Here is a 4,563-nt window from a genome sequence, read left to right on the forward strand (position 1 = left end):
GGCATTTTTCAGGTGCTTTAGTGTAGAAGCACTCGGGCTTTCACAATGGGACTGCAGATGCAGCTTCTTTCAGGTGCTTTTTTTTTTTACACTAAAGCGCCTGAAAAACGCCCCAGTGTGAAAGGGGCCTAAGTATTGGGACGCCTGCCTTTACATGCACATGAACTTTAATGGCATCCCAGTCTTAGTCCGTGGGATTCAATATTTATTTGGCCCACCCTTTGCAGCTATAAGACCCCTTTTACACTGGAGCGGGAGCAGCATCGGCTATTTTTAGTGGCGCTTTACCGCCAATTTCGCTATTACTATTCGGCCGCTAGCGGCAGAGAAAGAGTTAAAACCACTGCAGAGGCGCATTGCCGACGGTATACCCGTGGTGTCCCATTGATTTTTTTTACCATCCTGCTAGCGCACTGCTCCAGTGTGACAGCCCTCTAGCTTTCACACTGGAGAGACAGCAGCGGCTGTTTAGGGTCGGTTTGCAGGTGCTATTTTTAGCACAATAACGCCTGCAAACCGCTCCAGTGTGAAAGGGGTCCAACAGCTTCAACTCTTCTGGGAAGGCTGTCCACAAGGTTTAGAAGTGTGTCTATTGGCAGAATGGTCAAACATTCCCAAAGAGCATTTGTGAGGTCAGGCACTGATGTTGGACGAGTAGACCTGGCTTGCAGTCTCTGAATAGCAAAAATTGCCTGGTCATGAAGAGGTCAAGTGGTTTTAAAAATTATTCCAATTTCTTGGAAATATCTCCACCAGGACACGACAAAAAGAACTGCACGGGGGCTTACCATTTACTACTCTATCCAAAATGTATCATCTTCATCCCCTGCCCTCAATTACAGCTTGAAAGCAAATTCCTGGTCATGTTATACCAAAACCATGAGGTATATATATATATATATATATATATATATATAAAAATTACTGCTGCCGATTGTATAGATGTAGGTTTGCCAAAGCAGGGGGCGCATTGGATTGACATTGTAAGCACACAGCAGTCCCAAAATGGCTTTTCAGCTGGGGCTAGGGGACAACTTTTTTATTTTTTTATCACAAAAGGGCTGTCGGTTGAATCTGGGTCTGGTGAATCCAAACTAAATGCACTCCTGTGACCCACAGAAGTATGACCAGGCACTGTACAGACTGGGGTATCTGTACCCGTGGGGTCAATGTGAAAAATGAATCAGTGTATGTGTTATCTGGGAAAGGCATAATAAAATTACCTGCCATCAGCTGGTGAACATTTTTATTCCAATGAAAACATGTATAGCAACATGGATATAACATCTGGATGCAAAAATAACATTATAAACATCAAATAAAACTAGTTATTAACTGTTCACAATATCTACAATTTTATAATTTAGTTGCATATTTCACATCTATGTCTTTTTCAGTGGATAACACAACATAAAAATACGACACATTCAGTAGTCATTCACAGTTATTGGTCCACTTTAGTAATACCAACAATATGCCAATTGAACAGCTTAGAAACATCTCCAAAAAAAGTTATCATCTGATGTACTTTTAAAAAGGGCCAATTCAACCTAAAATGTTTTTCTCAATTTTAGAAATAGTGGGGTGGGGTGTAATCGTATGCTGGGCTTTTATAGTGGGAGAGAACAAGCCACAAACTGTTTTGTGCATTACATAAATACATACAAGTTGTCGTATCATCAAAGAAAAAATATATATATGTTACTGCTTACTGGTCCATAGATGTACCATAGTAGCTGCATTTGTTTTCAAGCACATTTTCTGCATGTGCAGAAAAGCACCTGTTGATCCTGACAGAAATTCAAGGTCCTAGTAAAATTCTATGCACGGATCTGTTCTGGGTATTTGTATCTTTAGTCTGTGAACCACAAAACACCAGCCCTCTAATAGAAATGAGGATTCAGGGAGGGGTTTGTAGTCTGAGGGTGACGACACTGCACTGCCCCAGACACAGTTCAGTGAATCAGTATTGTCACCAAAGGACAGCATGCTTGTTTTTGGCAGGATTAGCAGTTAAAAATAAAGGGCAAAAACCCTGAAATAAGAAAACGAATGTGGCCACCACATCCAAGGATTGATAAAGTGCAATAGATTATATTTTTGGGGTTTAAAGGGGTTGTAAAGGTTCGTTTTTTATTTTCTAAATAGGTTCCTTTAAGCTAGTGCATTGTTGGTTCACTTACCTTTTCCCTTCTAAATGTTTTCTTTCTTTGTCTGAATTTCTCACTTCCTGTTCCTCCCCAGTAAGCTGTTATGACTGACTTTCCACCGCTCGGATGATGGTGGAAAGCTTACTGAGGAGGAAGAGGAAGTGAGAAATTCAGACAAAGAAAAAAAACATTTAGAAGGGAAATCGAAGGAAATTGTAAGTGAACCAACAATGCACTAGCTTAAAGGAACCTATTTAGAAAATAAAAAACAAACCTTTACAACCCCTTTAAAGGAGACAAAATAACAAAAACACTGAAGACATATACAAGGAAAAAAAAAGAAAAAAAACGATGGGGAAGACTATGGAAAAAAATCTGGATGTGTGCAGAGGGATCATAGAATTGATATATTTTGGCTGTAAATCAAACGATGGCTGTATGTTTTAGGTAAGCATGAGAGGTTTCAATTATTAGAGATTATATTAGGCAATTTCTAGCCACAGTGCAGTGTGAAAATGATCATCTCACAGGTATAGTTAAGTTGGCCATAGATAGATCACAATTCAGCAGGGACCTATGGCATTCCCACTTGAGAAGTCGATCCAACAATCAACTTTTGTTGAATGGGAGTTAGAGCTGCACGAATCTGGCTAAAATGAGAATCACAATTTATTTTGCTTAGAAGATAGACCACGATCAAGATAGACCACGATTATTGCGGCATAACATCATCTTTCACATTAAAACCCCCAAAAATTGCTAACTTTACTGTTTCTTTTTTTTTTTATTAATTTCACCAAAAATATTGCATTTGAAAGACCGCAGGGCAGATACAGTGTGACATAAAATATTGCAGCAATTGCCATTTTATTCCCTAGGGTCTCTGCTAAAATATATATAATGTTTGGAGGTTCCAAGTAATTTTCTAGCAAAAAATATTGATTTTAACTTAAGAAACAAGTGTTAGAAAAAGATTTAGACTTTAAGTGGTTAAACTTCCGGCATTTACACAAAGAAGTTTGATCTAAGGAGGAAGTTAGTTACAATGTTTCATGTTAAAAACTTGGCAGACTGCCCGGATTTTTTTCTTCACACACACACACATAGACGTTTATCTCTTTGATCTAAACTTGGCAGACTGCCCAGATATTTTCTTCTGACAGCCAAGTGAGCAGATAGTCTCTCCACTTGTTATATGAAAGAATCAGCAGAATCTGCAAACTCTGCATTGGAGATGTCAGGGGGTTTGAATCGAGATCACGATTTTTCAACGATTAATTGTGCAGCTCTAATGGGAGTGCTGGAAAACTATTGTCAATCAGCCGTGATCAGTGCATTCTGACAATGGAGGAGGAGTCCCGGCTGTCAGAATACAATGTCACAGCGGGAGGGATCCCTCCAGTCTACCTCACTTGTGTAGATGGGGGCGGGGGGGAGGAGACCATTCTATAGTCAGCCTTAAGACAACAGTACCAATATAGTACCATCATTTCAGATACTGTATACCACATCTCATCTGAAATTGAGAGCTCCCTGGCTTTTTCTTTCTTTTTTGTAACGTACCTAAAAGACAAGTATACATAGCGATTTATAAAATCATTTGCGTCAAAACTGCCATTTCATGTCACACTAAAATGATCCACCGGTCTATATCTTTTGGTGTCCCCAAGAACTGGATTGACCATCAGCCTTGATCCCCACACTGCAGAGCATTACTCCTTCTGCTGCATCAAAAAATAATTTCATCACTCCTGCTGAAATCTTCTTAAACAAAATTAAAATCCATCAACCCCCTTCTTGTATGGACCTCCCTTGCTCGCAATCCTGTCACTGGCAGCAGTAAAATCCCTAAAGAGTGCAATCACCTCATCCTATTACTTCAGTGGATCAAACTTTGCAAAGCCTTGCCCTCCAGCAATACAGTGACAGGTCTTGGTTCGTCAAACATGCAGTGGTGCAGTTTAAGCAGTAGAGAGTTTTTACTGCTCTCAAAGTGGTCAAGGAAAAAAGTTTTTTACCCCAATACTCTGCATTAAGGTAAAATACCTTTTGAAAGTTGCTCCCCTCCTTAAGCACTTACCCAAGCTCAATTTCAATCCAGAGCTGTGCCTGTCTGCAGCAGCTCTTCTCTCTTCTCACGGGAGACTTAGCAGCCAATTACTCTGACTGCTGCAGTCAGTCAAATCCTGTGGAAAAAAAAAAAGCAGGGGACGGGCCCAAGCTGAGCTATGTGTGTCTCAAGACGCACACAGTCAGGCTCCGGATCAAGCCAGCGAGTCTGCCTCCATAGCAAGCATTTGCTAAGGGGGAAAACGGAGAAGGGGAGGAACGGACAGTGGCAATAGAGAACCCCAGAATAGGTGGTTTGGGGTTACTCTGTGCAAAGCCATTGCAGAGATCAGAGATGTATGAC

This window comes from Rana temporaria, chromosome 10 (assembly GCF_905171775.1).
Source record: "Rana temporaria chromosome 10, aRanTem1.1, whole genome shotgun sequence".
Taxonomy (NCBI): Eukaryota; Metazoa; Chordata; class Amphibia; order Anura; family Ranidae; genus Rana; species Rana temporaria.